The sequence below is a fragment of the Nerophis ophidion genome, linkage group LG19 (genome assembly GCF_033978795.1).
Source record: "Nerophis ophidion isolate RoL-2023_Sa linkage group LG19, RoL_Noph_v1.0, whole genome shotgun sequence".
In the NCBI taxonomy this organism is placed as follows: Eukaryota; Metazoa; Chordata; class Actinopteri; order Syngnathiformes; family Syngnathidae; genus Nerophis; species Nerophis ophidion.
In genome coordinates this window covers 10,917,388-10,933,894 of record NC_084629.1, presented here as the reverse complement: position 1 = coordinate 10,933,894, position 16,507 = coordinate 10,917,388, and the positions used below count along the sequence as shown (strand labels likewise).

The following is a 16,507-nucleotide window of genomic DNA, read 5'->3' as shown; positions in this document are numbered from 1 at the left end:
CACGTTTAATATGTTTTTTTGCAATTTCAATTTTAACACTACCACATAAGATATGTTTTAATTGCTGATGTGTGTATATTGATTTTTAAATGTGCCAGAAAATAACCTGTTTTGTATACTATTGATGTGATCCAATACGCAGTAGAGCATAAATGTGTTTCTGTATAGTATTTCTCCAGCAATGGTCATGTGGGGACATAAATTATGGGATTTTGAGAGGGAATCTTTGAAGTTGGACATCACTGAAGGCCTAGGTGGAAAACGCACGGTTCGCCACTGGTATAACCTGATAACAATATTTTGACACACTAGTCAACCTCCTGTTTAAATTCTTCTTATTAGAAATAATACAAGTTCAGTTAATCAATTCAATGGTCAAAGTGCCACCTGGTACTTGCCGTATTTCCACGAATTAGAATGCATCAAAAAGAAAAAAAGATGTCGTAGGTCTTGTGAATTATAGGCCCAAAAAAAAGTGCAGTTCCCCAATAATCTGATTTTTTTTTATTGTGCCTGTACTTTTATTTTACTGAGCAACCAGAACACAGACACAAAAAGCCAAAAAAAAGCAACATTCAAACATCTTTACCTCACAGCAGTGTTTTTCAACCTTTTTTGAGCCAAGGCGCATTTTTTACATTGAAAAAATCCAGAGGCACACCACACCACCAGCAGAAATATTAAAAAAATGAAATTCAGTAGACAATAAAAAGTCGTGGTCACAATTGTTAGATCTGAATTCAAACCATAACTAACCATGCATCACCATAGCTCTTGTCTCAAAGTAGGTGTACTGTCACGACCTGTCACATCACACCGTGGCTTTTTTCGTGTTTTCCCGTGTGTAGTGTTTTAGTTCTTGTCTTTGTCTCCTATTTTGGTGGCTTTTCCTGTTGCACTTTCATGTCTTCCTTTGAGCGCTATTCCCCGCACCTGCTTTGTTTTAACAATGAAGAATATTAAAGTTGTTGCTATCTTTTTTTTGTGTGGACATTTGTGCTCCACACGCTGTAAGTTTTTGCCGTCGTCCAGCATTCTGTTTTTCTTTACTTTGTAGCCAGTTCAGTTTTAGTTTCGTTCTACATAGCCATCCCTAAGCTTTAATGCCTTTTCTCAGGGGCATTCACCTTATGTTTATTTTTGGTTTAAGCATTTGATACCTTTTTACCTGCACCCTGCCTCCCGCTGTCACCTGCATATTGAGATCACGACAAACCATTGTCGCCTCACATGACATCTACAAAGCAATTAGCTACCGGCTTCCACCTACTGATATGGTATGGTATGACATGGTTACTCTGCCGAGCTCTAGAGAGCACCGACACTCAACAACGACACATTATTTGCAGATTATGATTACGAGTGTACCCCGCTTTCCGCCCAAATGCAGCTAAGATCGATTCCAGCACCCCCCGCAACCCTGAAAGGGACAAGCAGTAGAAAATGGATGATTAGATGGGTTTGCAAAAAATAATGTTAACCCAAATAGGTGAAACTGCATAATGCCCCTACGGCAGTGGTTCTCAAATGGGGGTACTTTAAGGTATGCCAAGGGGTATGTGAGATTTTTTTTTAAATATTCTAAAAATAGCAGCAATTCAAAAATTCTTTATAAATATGTTTATTGAATAATACTTCAACAAAATATCAATGTAAGTTCATAAACTGTGAAAAAAATACAACAATGCAATATTCAGTGTTGACAGCTCGATTTTTGTGGACATGTTCCATAAATATTGATGTTAAAGATTTATTTTTTTGTGAAGAAATGTTTGAATTAAGTTCATGAATCCAGATGGATCTCTATTACAATCCCCAAAGAGGGGACTTTAAGTTTATGAATACTTCTATGTGTAGAAATATTTATTTATAATTGAGTCACTTGTTTATTTTGCAACAGTTTTTAGTTATTTTTATATCTTTTTCCAAATAGTTCAAGAAAGACCACTACAAATAAGCAATATTTTGCACTGTTATACAATTTAATAAATCAGCTGATGACATAGTGCTGTGTTTTACTTCTTTATCTCTTTTTTTCCACCAAAAATGCTTTGCTCTGATTAGGGGGTACTTGAATTAAAAACATGTTCACAGGGGGTACATCACTGATAAAAGGTTGAGAACCACTGCCCTACGGCACACCAGACTGTATCTCACAGAGGCACAGTGGTTGAAAAACACTGCTTCAGAGGCCTTCAGACCTCGGGAGGTTTCTAGGATTCATGACGCTCTCTAAATGTATTTTACAGTTCAGGACTTGATCTGAACAACGTCCTTTGAGAAGCCTGTGAGATGTTATCAAAAAGTTGTGCTCCTGGACTTTCTGGTGTGTTGGCCACCTCGACAGCGGCGGTCCTAGTGCCCAGGAAGCAGCGTTGGACTTTCCAAAGGTCAAAGCAAGTGAGTGATGATTCCTTCGTATCGGCTGTCCGGCTTCTTTCAGCCACTCTGACGCCCTTCTGACCTTGCAGCGCTCCTACTGTGCGCGGGTCACAACTTCCTTCTCCTTCTCAACTTAGATGTTCTCTCCTTTTCAGCAGCGGACCAGACACTGCCTGCTGTTTTCACCCCATGCCTTAACCTCCAGCTGCATTCATGCAGACCGATCCACTCTCCTTTCAAGACTTAGGCAATTAGAAGCAATGCAAATAAGTATTAGGGACATTATGAAACCAAATTAAAGGCCTACTGAAACCCACTACTACCGACCACGCAGTCTGATAGTTTATATATCAATGATGAAATATTAACATTGCAACACATGCCAATACGGCCTTTTTAGTTTACTAAATTGCAATTTTAAATTTCCCGCGGAGTTTCTTGTTGAAAACGTCGCGGAATGATGACGCGTGCGCGCGACGTCCCGGGTTGCAGGGGACATATTAGTGCAGCACCATTTGCAGCTAAAAGTCGACGCAATTACACAGTATTCTGGACTTCTGTGTTGCTTAATCTTCTGCAATTTGTTCAATTAATAATGGAGAAGTCAAAGTAGAAAAATGGAGGTGGGAAGCTTTATCCTTTAGCCACACAAACACGGTGTTTCCTTGTTTAAAATTCCCGGAGGTGAAGCTTTACTATGAATCAGAGCAGTCAAGCGAACATGGTTCTCGACCACTTGTCAACCGGCAGGTTTCGGTGAGAAAATTGTGGTAAAAAGTCGCCTCTTACCGGTGATCAGCTCTCCCGTCCAAAGGCAAAACCCAGTAACACAATTTTGGTGAAAAACTGAGCTGATAATAATTTTGGAGTTCCTAGGTGATATGCTTTACATTAGTGTATGCGATATTGTAATTTGTTCCGTAAGTAAGCTGTTACGCGCGTGGCAGGACCTAACAACTACCACATAACCGCGTAGATACAAAAAAACAACCTAGTATCTCAAGGGACCAATCGGAGCTTCTTTGTCAGTCGCCTTATTGTCTTTAATGAGACGTTTGCACGAATGGGGCCCGACGGTCAACCTGATTATGTGATATTATGGCACAAGGGGATATTTGAAAGATTGGCCCAGGACGTTGCAAACACTTTCATTAAATGTATTATTCTTGATTCTTCCCCTTGCATACTCTTTTGGGCAGATAACTGTGGAGGTCAAAATAAAAACTGGACGCTGTACACGGCTCTTGCCCAATGTGCAAACGCAGAATGGGGCCCACCCGAGATTGTAATAAAATATCTGGAGAAAGGGCACACGTTCATGAGAGCGGATTCAATCCATGGCTCAATCGGCAAAGAAAATGAAAGCTCAAGAAAACATCTAAACGTTTGATGACTTTGTAGATCTTTGTAAGACAGCATCAAGATAGATTGTTTTTCCTTTGTTTTCTCAAAATCAGCTAGAAGTGAGTTACTAGGTTTTGCCTTTGGACGGAAGAGCTGCCGTCGACTTCCCTCAGACACTGGCCTCAAGACACCCGTAGACACACCCCTCCGACTATCAGGTACTATTTAATCTCACTAAAACACTAGCAACACAATAGAATGATAAGGGATTTCCTAGAACTATCCTAGTAAATGTGTCTAAAAACATCTGAATCCGTCACAATGCAATCGCCTTTCTTTTTTTAACTTTATTTTATTTTTTTTTCTAGTCCTTCGCTATCAATGTCATCATCCACGAATCTTTCATCCTCGCTCAAATTAATGGGGAAATTGTCATTTTCTCGGTCCGAATAGCTCTTGCTGCTGGAGGCTCACATTAAAAACAATGTGAGGACGTGAGGAGCCATCACCCTTGTGACGTCATCGTCTTCTACTTCCGGTAAAGGCAAGGCTTTTTTATCAGCACCAAAAGTTGCAAACTTTATCGTCGATGTTCTCTACTAAATCCTTTCAGCAAAAATATGGCAATATCCCGAAATGATCAAGTATGACACATAGAATGGACCTGCTATCCACGTTTAAATAAGAAAATCTCATATCAGTAGGCCTTTAAGGTAAATATTTTTTTATAATTTGAGGATACAAATAAGTTGTGATTTAAAAGAAAAATGCTTCCAGTATTCAGTTATTGGTTTTGTTTAAATACGGTCGTGGTTGTTGTTTGAGTTTGTTTCCAACACGCATACAATTACAACATGGTACATCACAAATTGCAAGTTTCTCTTTTTAACATGTTTGAAAATGAGCAGGAAGAAGCAGAGCTTATTCATTCCTACCCAGTTTACATCAAATTGCAATTGCTAACACTTTGATTCACTTCCTGTTCTGAATTTGTCATGGAGGCGAGGATTAGTGATTTAGAAGTAGCTAAAACACTGCGGACCCGTGCTTTTTTGAGCCGGTATAGTACTGAATATGATTCATTAGTATCACGGTACTATTCTAATACCGGTATACCGCACAACCATAGTGAGAACTATGCGCTACTTTATATCAGAAATGGCACCAGCGGAGTATGCATGTGCTTGTAGGAGCCAGTTTGCCCCACAACAAGAGAATAGGAAAAAAAGAATCATCTTATTGACAACAGCGCAGACTACAATGGCGGACACATGCACATTTATACCATATTGACAATCTGTTGACGGTCTTCCCAATTTGTGATGTCACCAATTGTGCACATTCCATATGGCTCGTTTGGCGAAAGTGGAAAGGAAGGAAATATTGTTTTGTGAATATCTCTTCAATGTCGCCACCAGTGACGGGCTGTCAGGGGAGGCAAGTGAGGCAGTGCCTCACCTGCCATCAGGTGGCTTAAACATGAAGTGTTTCAAAACGAAGTAATAAAATAAAACAAGTTTTAATATTTCTCTTTTGGTTGATGCTTTCTATGTGATTGTGGTGTGGTTCCTGTTTGATATTTTTCATGGTCAAAATTGTGGAAATTCCATGTTTCCTGATCAAAACAATGCAGCAGATGAGAAGTGAGGCAGACACAGGCAGTGCCTCCACGGCTACACACAGTGTGTATTGGGCGTGCGTGCGAGGGGGCGCATGCTTGTTGCCACGTGGAAAAGGCAGGTCTTGAGGCAGCAAGTAACTCTGCCTCAAGGTAGGGGGCGATATATTGTCAACTCGCAGTTCAATGCCTCTGCAGTACTCTGACTCGCCACACTGGGAGAAGTGGGGGCGCTCAAGCTCGCAGACACAGGTCTCTCCAGCGGACGCCAGCATTTAAAAAAAAACTGTATTTATAACAAACATGGCATTTTTATTTGAGTAAGCCAGCGTTTGTGGGTGTTTTTTGTCAGATGCAAAAATATTGTTTAATTTCTTGAAATGAAATTGAATTAAATGAATGTTTCTTCCAATATGGAGGATTATATTCTGTATCCAATCTGAGGGTTGCAGGTTCGATTCCCGCTTCCGCCATCCTAGTTACTGCCCGCTTCCGCCATCCTAGTTACTGCCGTTGTGTCCTTGGGCAAGACACTTTACCCACCTGCTCCCAGTGCCACCCACACTGGTTTAAATGTAACTTAGATATTGGGTGTCACTATGTAAAGTGCTTTGAGTCACTAGAGAAAAGCGCTATATAAATATAATTCAATTCAATTCAAAAGATGAAATACTTCTCTAAACTGGACTTTAAGACAAAATGAATGCGATCATACAAAGTACGTTTTCATGGAGGATAGCTATTGTTGCTTCAGATACAAATACGGATTGTTTTCACATTTTTGGGACTCATGCAGATCCCAATTACACACCATCAGGTGCCAATGGGTAAGGAAAGTTGGTCGTAATAGGGCTTCTTTTAAAGATTAGATTAGATAGATAGTACTTTATTTATTCCGTCAGGAGAGTTCCTTCAGGAAAATTTGAATTGTCAGCACAATCCCATTCAAGATCAGACAAACATTACAGGGAGACAGAACAGGATCGCTGACGGGTCTGCCGACTTCCAGCGCCCCTTACAAAAAATATGACATACAGGTAAACAAGGGGGGGATGGGAGGAAAAAAAATAGAAGATTAAAATAAAATTTAAAAAAATCGGTCTAAGCCTGGGCCCTGGAGAGGGGGTGCAGACTGAGGCCAAGGGAAAATACAACTCATAGCCATAGTACACATCCCTCTTACATTTGTGTAAGAGGGAAACATCAAAGAAAACAGAGGACATTAAAGACATTAAAGCAGCAGATACAACCAGACACTTCTACATACAGCTATGAATAAAAAGTAAAAGAAACATATCCACTGTGGTGGCCTCTGCGGTGTTCCACGCCATCGTCCGCTGGGGTGGAAAGAGCATGGCCAGAGACAGAAGCAGACCCAACAAAGCAACCAAGACAGCCGACTCCACTCTCGGCCAGTGTCCAGTCCGAATGGATGAGCAAGGATTCGTCCAAGGTGACTGAGGTGTCCGACACCTGCTCACCCGGCCAAGACACCGCGAAGCCTCTCCGTCCCGGCGCTCAGTGCTAGCTCCGCAGCCCTGTCCCCTCATCCGCATCTCCTCCAGTCCCTCCAAACCGACTCCGGTGCGGCAGACACCCAGCAGCTGGTCTCCATGGCCAAAAGGCTCCCGGTAGTTGGATCCAGAAGTCCACAAAAAAAGCACCACAGAGGTCACGAAAGTGCCACCCATTGTCACACAGTCCCAAAGGGTCCCGGACCAAAAGGCAAAAAAGTATAACAACACATGAAAACGAGGGAAACACAAAAGGATGACACAAGAGCACAGACTTTTGAAATGAGCCTTTCTGTTTCGTTTTGATTTAATGAGAGACGGTAATTGACTGGAGATGCAATGGATTGACTTCACGGATCACTGACGTGTATTTTAAGTATAAACACGATCCAGGGAGGACTCATTCAAAGCATCTGTGTTTTTGTACAGCACTGTACGTCTTTACCAGCAAAGCACATGCTGTACATGTGAGGTTTATACTTTATTTATCATTGCTGGACCAAGTTTCGAATGAAAGGGTCTTGAATTGATAGTGCTTTTGGAAAATAAATACAAAGACCGTGTGCAGCGTTCTTATAAAGCGTTAATTGGGACAGATGCTCGGCAGATGGTCGTCAAAAGTAGACTACACATCTTTTTTATTATCAAAAGATGACAGAGGATCACGGCTTATTTAACCAAACTAAAGGACCGTGTTAACTTCTGGCATAACCGAGAGCATACTCACCGACTATAGATTTAGAACACATACCTGTCTTTAAACTAAAGTCATTTACTTATATTCTGCTGGATTCATTTCAGCCTTTATTTGATTTTATTTTATGACTTTTTTTGGTGGCAGCTGCCACATCTAATAAATAATTGATATGTCTTCATCAAGTACACAATGTAACGATTGGGACGCATGGTGATGCGGAGTCGTTCTCCCAATGACGCAGTCGGGCTTCGAACGCAGCGTGAAGGTAAGAAACAAATGTTTAATTAGAAATTAAATCAGACTTTGACAAAAACGAACAGAACTAGCATGGGAACTAGAAAGAACAAAAGGGCTTAGCATGGAAGTAACTTGGTAACCAAAGTCGTCACTGTTGTGCGAACACAAACTAGGAAGCAAGACTGAATGAACGGAAAAGGAAGGCTTAAATAAAGATAGTAATCAGAAAACACAGGTGCGCGTTCGGAACAGGCGGCAGGGGAAAATAAGGAGTTACCATGGAAACAAACAGAGGAGCACGAACCGGAACCGAATGAGTCCAAAACAGAAAACACAAAAAGACTCAAAAATCTGAATCAAAACATGATCCGGGCAGCGGATCACAACACACAAATTTAGTTGTGAACGAGCGGGTTTTTCTGTACGATTTGACTTTTAGATTAGTTTCAGTCTTTGTTTTTGTATTACTGCTGGCAAGTGATACATATTTTCGATCAGATTAATCACACCTTTGATTTTGGATGAATTGTAGTTTTTCATTGTAAAGTACTTGCTTACATAATTCAAATTAACCTCAACATTTTTTACTGTCATTTTTTTTAGATGTTTTACCTGAATATTTGTCATTTATTTGCTCAAAATCTGCTAACAGCTTTATGTAGAGTCCTGTTAGGGGTTTAATTTGTAGTGAAATTTGCCAGCGAGCACACCAGTAATAATCTCATATCATCTTTGACCGTATAACAACCCGCACCGTCTTTCAAGTAACCGTCTGCGGTCGCAGTAAAGGAGCAAGTGGGCTCAAAATAAATTGCGTGATAAATCCGCAGCTACAGTCGTGTTCAAAAGTGGACATACACTTGTAAAGAACATAATGCCATGGCTGTCTTAAGTTTCCAATAATTTCTACAACTCTTATTTTTTTTGTGATTGGAGTGCATACTTGTTGGTCACAAAAAACATGAAGTTTGGTTCTCTTATGAATTTATTATGGGTCTACTGAAAATGTGATCAAATCTGCTGGGTCAAAAGTATACATACAGCAATTTTAATATTTGGTTGCATGTCCGCTGGCAGAGCTTCTGGTAGCCATCCACAAGCTTCTGGTTGAATTTTTGATCACTTTTCCTTACAAAATTGGTGCTGTGAACGACTCCAGCCGTCGTTTGGGTTGCGTGGACCATTCAGGAAGGACATCGCTTCGCACAGGTTTGACTCTTTATTTTTCAATAAAGGCTTTTGGCAGCGTCGGTCTGTCGCTCTTTCAGTTCACTCCGGTCTGCTTTTCAGCTGCCGTGTCGTCGTCTCTCTTGTGCTGATCTCTGTGGCTCTCGTCTCTCCTGCACTGATGCGGACACTCCACCTCCTCTCCTGATCTTTCCTCCTTCTCCCCCTTTTATACACTGCGAGGAGATAGGCAGATTGTGAGCCACGCATCTGATCTTAATTGCTGCGGCATCGCTCCAGGCACGCCCCGCCTCTTCGTTCCGCCACATTCTCCGCCTCCTGGTTGCCATCTTGAGCAGGGCCAAAGCGTTTCCTGCCCCGCCGTCGGCCCGTAGGCTCCGCCTCTCCACAGGTGCATTTCAGCGAAATTTATTGGTTTTCTGACATTGACTTGTTTCTTCAGCATTGTCCATACGTTTAAGTCTAGACTTTGGGAAGGCCATTCTGAAACCTTAATTCTGGCCTGATTTAGCCATTCCTTTACTACTTTTGATGTGTATTAGGGGTCATTGTCCAGTTGGAACACCCAACTGCGCCCAAGACCCAACCACAGAACTTTCCTCCAGAAGGTCTTATCTTTTTCCATGTGATGTCAGATGAAACAAATATTGAGCTGTTTTGCCACAATACCTAGCAATATATTTGGAGGAGGTGAGGCATTTAATCCCAGGAATACCCAACCTACCGTCATGTATGGTGGTGCTAGTATTATGCACTGGGCCTGTTTTGCTGCCAATTGAACTGGTGGTTTACAGAGAGTAAATGGGACGATGAAAAAGAAGGATTACCTCCAAATTAAAATCATCAGCCCAGATGTTGGGTCTTGGGCACAGTTGGATGTTCCAACAGGACAATGACCCCAAACACATGTCAAAAGTGATAAAGAAATTGCTAAATCAAGGTTTTAGAATGGCCTTCTCAAAGTCCTGACTTAAACATGTGGACAATGCTGAAGAAACAAGTCCATGTCAGAAAACCAACACATTTAGCTGAACTGCACCAAATTTTGTCAAGAGGAGTGGTCAAAAATTCAAGCAGAAGCTTGTGGATGGCTACCAAAAGCGCCTTATTGCAATGAAACTTGCGAAGGGACATTTAACCAAATATTAACATTGCTGTATGTATACTTTTGACCCAGCAGATGTGGTCATATTTTCAGTAGACCCATAATAAATTCATAAAAGAACCAAACTTCTTGAATGTTTTTTGTGACCAACAAGTATGTGCTCCAATCACTCGATCACAAAAAAAAAAAGAGTTGTAGAAATTATTGGAAACTCAAGACAGTCACGATATTATGTTCTTTACAAGTGTATGTAAACTTTTGACCAGACAGTATACATAATTGATGTGATATTTTGGGGGATTAATCACATCAGTTAATGCATTAAATATGACAGCCGTATTCTGTATTTCTGGTAAATATGACTTGTGTCGCTTATCATTGCGAGGATTTGTTGCATTATGGTCATTCTCCGTCTCGGCTACGTTAAACGCGTGCATGTGCGCGTAATCGCTGTAAAAGTAGAGGAAGAGTGACGTGCCTGCGTTCGGATCAGGGTTACACAAATTGTCAGGGGTCCCCTGAAGAGTCTTGATCCTGCACAGACAGAAAGAAAACAGTTCATTTTTCTGTGTGCATTATATGAATGAATACGTTTGATAACTATGTTGTATAGGGTTGTACGGTATACAGGTATTAATATAGTACCGTGACACTAATTAATCATATTCGGTACTATACCGCCTCTGAAAAGTATCGGTAAAATAAACACCATTGGTGGATCTACACCTAACATCCACTGTAATGATACTAAGTACAGGAGCGTATCTAGTCAATATTACTATGATTACGTCAATATTTTTTGGCATCAAAACATCTTCTTTTTTTGTTTTTTTTTTATGTATATTATGTTTATAAACTCAGGAAACATGTACCTGGACACATGAAGACTTTGAATATGACTAATATATGATCCTCTAACGACTTGATATCGGATTGATACCCAAATGTGTGGCATCATCCAAAACTAATGTATAGTATCAAACAACAGAAGAATAAGTGATTATTACATTTTAACAGAAGTGTAGATAGAACATGTTAAAAGAGAAAGTAAGCAGATATTAACAGTGAATAAACATGTAGATCAGGGGTGTCAAACTCTGGCCCGCGGGCCACATTTGGCCTGCCGTGTAATTTCACTTGGCCCTTGAGGCAATATCAAATTAACATTAGAGCTGGCCCGCTGCTGTAACACCGCATTCACCGCTAATGCTCTTACTTGCCAACCCTCCCGATTTTACCGGGAGACTCCCGAAGTTCAGTGTCCCTCAACAATATTGGGGGTGGGCCTTAGAGGCACTGCCTTTGGCGTTCTCTACAACCTGTCGCCACGTCCCCTTTTCTTCCATACAAACAGCGTGCCAGCCCAGTAACATAATATATGCGGCTTATACACTCACACAAGTGAATGCAAGGCATACTTGGTCAACAGCCATACAGGTCACACTGAGGGTGGCCGTATAAACAACTTTAACACTGTTACAAAATATGCGCCACACCGTGAACCCACACCAAACAAGAATGACACATTTTGGGAGAACACCCGCACTGTAACACAACATAAACACAACAGAACAAATACCCACAATCCCTTGCAGCACTAACTCTTTCGGGACGCTACAATATACACCCCCCGCTATCACCAAACCCCGTCCACCTCAACCCCGCCGCCGAAAAGAAGCATTCCATTTGTATTTAAATTTTATTTGATGTGCCATTAATATTTTTTAATTATTATTATAATTTGAAACTCGATTTTGTAAGTCACTATAAATGTATATACTGTAAGCCTTACTTGTTCAAGATTCAATGCAAAACTTGTTTGAGTCCCTATTAAAAGGTTAATTTGTTCAACCTCGGCCCGCTGCTATGTTCGGTTTTAAATTTTGGCCCACTCTGTATTTGAGTTTGACACCCCTGACGTAGATGAATCATTCATTTTCTACCACTTGTCCTTAAAAAATTTGATAAAATAATAGAACTGAAAATTACATGATATGTTACTGCATATGTCAGCAGACTAAATTAGGAGCCTTTGTTTGTTTACCTACTAATAAAAGACAAGGTGTATGTTCACTGTTTTATTTAAGGACAGGCTTGCAATAAGAAATATATGTTTAATGTGCCCTAAGATTTTTTGTTAAAATAAAGAATAGAATAGAATAGAATAGAGTTTTATTGTCATTATTGCAATGAACAGGTTCAAAGAACAACGAAATTGGAGCAGCTCCTCCTAAGGTGCATATACAATATGGTAGTATAAATAAAAAAAAAAGAAATAAATAAATAAATAAATAAAAAATAAATTAAAAAAAAAAAGATAGAGATGACAGATGTATCTATGTATACATACATAAAACATTATTTCACATTGTAGTCCAAAAAAAAAGGCCAATAATGGAAAATGTTGTGGTCCCCTTTATTTAGAAAAGTACCGAAAAGTATCAGAATATTTTAATACTGGTATTAAGACAACACTAATGTTGTACATTAAAAGTGTTTGATCTTGAAGAGCTGGTCTTCTTATCTGTGACTGAAAAGTGCATTTTCTGAGTTATGAGCCTGTAATTCGTTCTATGCTGGAACACACTTCTTATATTTCCGTTATGTCTTATTTCTTTTTAAATCGGCTTCAACATTAGTGGTTGGACTAAATATTAATCATTTTGTTGTTGTAGTTAAGAAAAAGGTCTTATCTGTGGTGTCTCAGAAGGACTACATTAGCATTGCATCACTTGTTCCACTGTGGCGAATGTTTGAAGCACCTTCCTGTTAGTCAAACACAAAAGATAGATCATCCTGTTCTTTGCCGTTTTTTAAGAACCTTTTATCATTCAGCCACACGTTTGTAAGTGAATGTCTTTGAACAACAACTCCCCGGTCTCCTTGTTTACACCGAGGGAGACCAGCTGACTGCTGAGTGGTCATCATGGCAACCAAAACGCCCCCCGCAGACGTCATGCAGACTAAGCCAAAGGTCCTCACAGTGCAGGGGAATGAATGAAAACTGCAGAAAGTGCTTGTTATACCTGCAACATGAGGCTGCTTCAAAAATAAAAGTAAATACGATTTTAATGTACTTGAATTTAATTACATTAAAACAGAGGTTCTCAAATTTTTTTCTCCAAGTACCATCTCATCTTGGCTCTCGAAGTACCGCCGTAATGACCAACATCAAAATACAGTAGCGTAGTAGGCTTAAGCATTCATTAATTACAAGGCAGGGGTTTTGTTTACAACGTATATTTAATATATTTGGCCACATTGCAGTCAATTTGAACAGTAACACTGTGTTTGAATATAAGAAAATAAAACACTGTACTTTAATCAAGTAACCACCAGATGAATCCCGCGTACTAACACAAAAAAGTAAATAAATACATTAAAAGTGTGTGTATGTGTGTGTATATATATATATATATATATATATATATATATATATGTGGATGTGTATTTATATATTTTTTTATATATGTGTGTATGTATGTGTGTATATATATATATATATATATATATATATGTATATATATATATATATGTGTGTATATATATATATATATATATATATGTGTATATATATGTATATATATGATGTTATTTTTATACGACCCCGAAAGGGAATAAGCGGTAGAAAATGGATGGATGGATATATAGCTGTGTTACAGGTGGTAAAGCAAATGAGTGTAATATCGAGTAATATATTTTCATTAATAAGGCATTTATTTTATTTGGCCACAAGCAAATCTTTACCGCTGCCCTAGTGGCTTCCTGGAGCTTTTTCAAAATTGTATGAACATGTAAAAATATTTTTATATACATATATGTATATGTATATGTATGTGTGTATATATATATATATATATATATATATATATATATATATATATATATATATATATATGTATGTATGTATGTATGTATATATATGTATATATATATGTGTGTATATATGTATATATTTATGTGTGTGTGTGTGTGTGTTTGTGTAAAATAACATATTTGTTGTGATCCGGCTTCCGGATCACACATCTCTAGCATGTTTGTCTTTTTTGTATTGTCCTACTATGTTTTGATCATGTTTTGGACTCTACCGATCCCGTTTGTTAGCGCACTTCCTTGTTTTGTATTGTCACCATGGCAACCTAAGTATGCCTCCTGCACGGACTCATTACGCACACCTGTTTTGAATTATTTGTGTTGTATTTAAGACCACCTGCTACCTTAGTTCCTCCTGGCTGTTTTGTTTGCTACTTGCAACACGCACGTTGGTTCTTATTTTTGTAATCACTATTGCTAAGTCTCGCCTTAGCTTTGCGTGCGCTCTGCACCTCTATTCCTGTACTCTGCTCTCGTTGCTAATTATTAGCATAGCTCTCCGTGCATTCGGCACGCCTTTTCTTTGCATTTTGTACCAGTATTATTTTTGTTTTTGTATTAAATCTAATCTTACCTGCAACTCCTGCCTGTCCTGGTCCTCTTGCATCCCTGGGGTAGCAACACGCATCCATTATGCCTCGCCATCGTGTCAGAAAACAGCCAGCACAACGCCGCCTCGCAGTGGACCACCAAAAGTCTTCCCTTCGCCAAGCCGCGAAGACTTTTTCCCCGGACAGCAGCGCGCAGACAACAGCCCAGTACTCTTCCCTGAGGTTTGGAAGTTTTGTTTTTTCTCCATATTCCAACCACTCTTCCGACTGGGCTGTAAGGCCAGGGCATACCTCCGGCCCACCGGTCCATCACGGTGACGTCATTTCGTCAACGCCCCCTGGTGACTCAATACCACCCCCTGTCGATGATATTTTTTCTGAGGATTTTTATATTGTTGAGTCTTATTCTCAACCTGTTTCAAATATTGACTATGATTTTTTGGACTCTATAGACACAACTAAGTTCTATACAGATGTTATTTCTAGATGCAAACTAAGGCAACATGAGCTACCTACTTTTCTTCCTCCACCACCGGTGTTCAAGCCTAGTCCCAGTCCTGGTCCGACTTCTGGCCAACATTGTAGATCAACTCGTAGACTGAGTCGTAGTCCGAGTCCTAGCCCAAGTCCTTGCTCAAGTCATTCTCTTAATGGTAGTCCAAGTCCCGGTCCCAGTTACGTACCTTCGTGTAGTCTTGATCGTAGTCCGTGTCCTAATTCCCCTCGTGGTCTTAGTCCTCACAGTAACCCTAGTCCTTGCCCAAATTCTTGTCCGAGCCCCAGTGTCACTGTAAGTCCTAGTCTTTGTCCAAGTCCTTGCCCGAGCACCAGTATGATTGTAAGTCCCAGTCCTTGCCCTAGGTTGACCTCAAGTCCTAGTTCCTGCCCAAGCCCTGGTTCGACTGTAAGTCCTGGTCCTTGCCCAAGTCCTTATAAAAGCACTAGTTTGATTGTAAGTACTGGTCCTCACACAAGTCCTTGCCCAAGTCCTAGTGTTAGTCTAAATCCTCATAGTAGTCCTAGTCCTCCTCTCTGCCAGTCTCTTAGTGCTCCTCGGCTGACGCCGACACCTGCTCCTCGGCTGACACCTGCTCCTCGGCTGAAGCCGACACCTGCTCCTCGGCTGAAGCCGACACCTGCTCCTCGGCTGAAGCCGACACCTGCTCCTCGGCTGAAGCCGACACCTGCTCCTCGGCTGAAGCCGACACCTGCTCCTCGGCTGAAGCCGACACCTGCTCCCAGTCTGGTTCTCACACCAGCTCCCAGTCTGGTTCTCACACCAGCTCCCAGTCTGGTTCTCACACCAGCTCCCAGTCTGGTTCTCACACCAGCTCCCAGTCTGGTTCTCACACCAGCTCCCAGTCTGGTTCTCACACCAGCTCCCAGTCTGGTTCTCACACCAGCTCCCAGTCTGGTTCTCACACCAGCTCCCAGTCTGGTTCTCACACCAGCTCCCAGTCTGGTTCTCACACCAGCTCCCAGTCTGGTTCTCACACCAGCACAAACTCCAAGGCTGGAGCCCACTCCGGTACCAGCACCACGACAGGTACCGGTGCCAGCTCCGTGCCGCCAAGCACCGGTGCCAGCTCCGTGCCGCCAAGCACCGCCGACGACGGGGCTGGAGCCCACACCAGCGCCGACGACGGGGCTGGAGCCCACACCAGCGCCGACGACGGGGCTGGAGCCCACACCAGCGCCGACGACGGGGCTGGAGCCCACACCAGCGCCGACGACGGGGCTGGAGCCCACACCAGCGCCGACGACGGGGCTGGAGCCCACACCAGCGTCGACGACGGGGCTGGAGCCCACACCAGCGTCGACGACGACTCCTGCGGCTCCCAGGCCGCCTCCGACGACTCCTGCGGCTCCCAGGCCGCCTCCGACGACTCCTGCGGCTCCCAGGCCGCCTCCGACGACTCCTGCGGCTCCCAGGCCGCCTCCGACGACTCCTGCGGCTCCCAGGCCGCCTCCGACGACTCCTGCGGCTCCCAGGCCGCC

General features: G+C 41.7%; 1 long non-coding RNA gene across 2 annotated transcripts in view; it reads left to right on the top strand.

Moving 5' to 3' along the window:
• The window catches only part of LOC133537949 (uncharacterized), a 10,611-nt gene extending 7,322 nt beyond the window's left edge, over positions 1-3,289 (top strand). The window contains exons 2-3 of one of the 2 annotated variants that reach the window (XR_009802895.1): positions 2,250-2,400; positions 2,538-3,289. This is a non-coding gene — a long non-coding RNA (uncharacterized LOC133537949). The remainder of the gene's footprint in view (positions 1-2,249; positions 2,401-2,537) is intronic. The other variant, XR_009802894.1, reaches the window with a different exon arrangement.
• Positions 3,290-16,507: the final 13,218 nt, after the last annotated feature.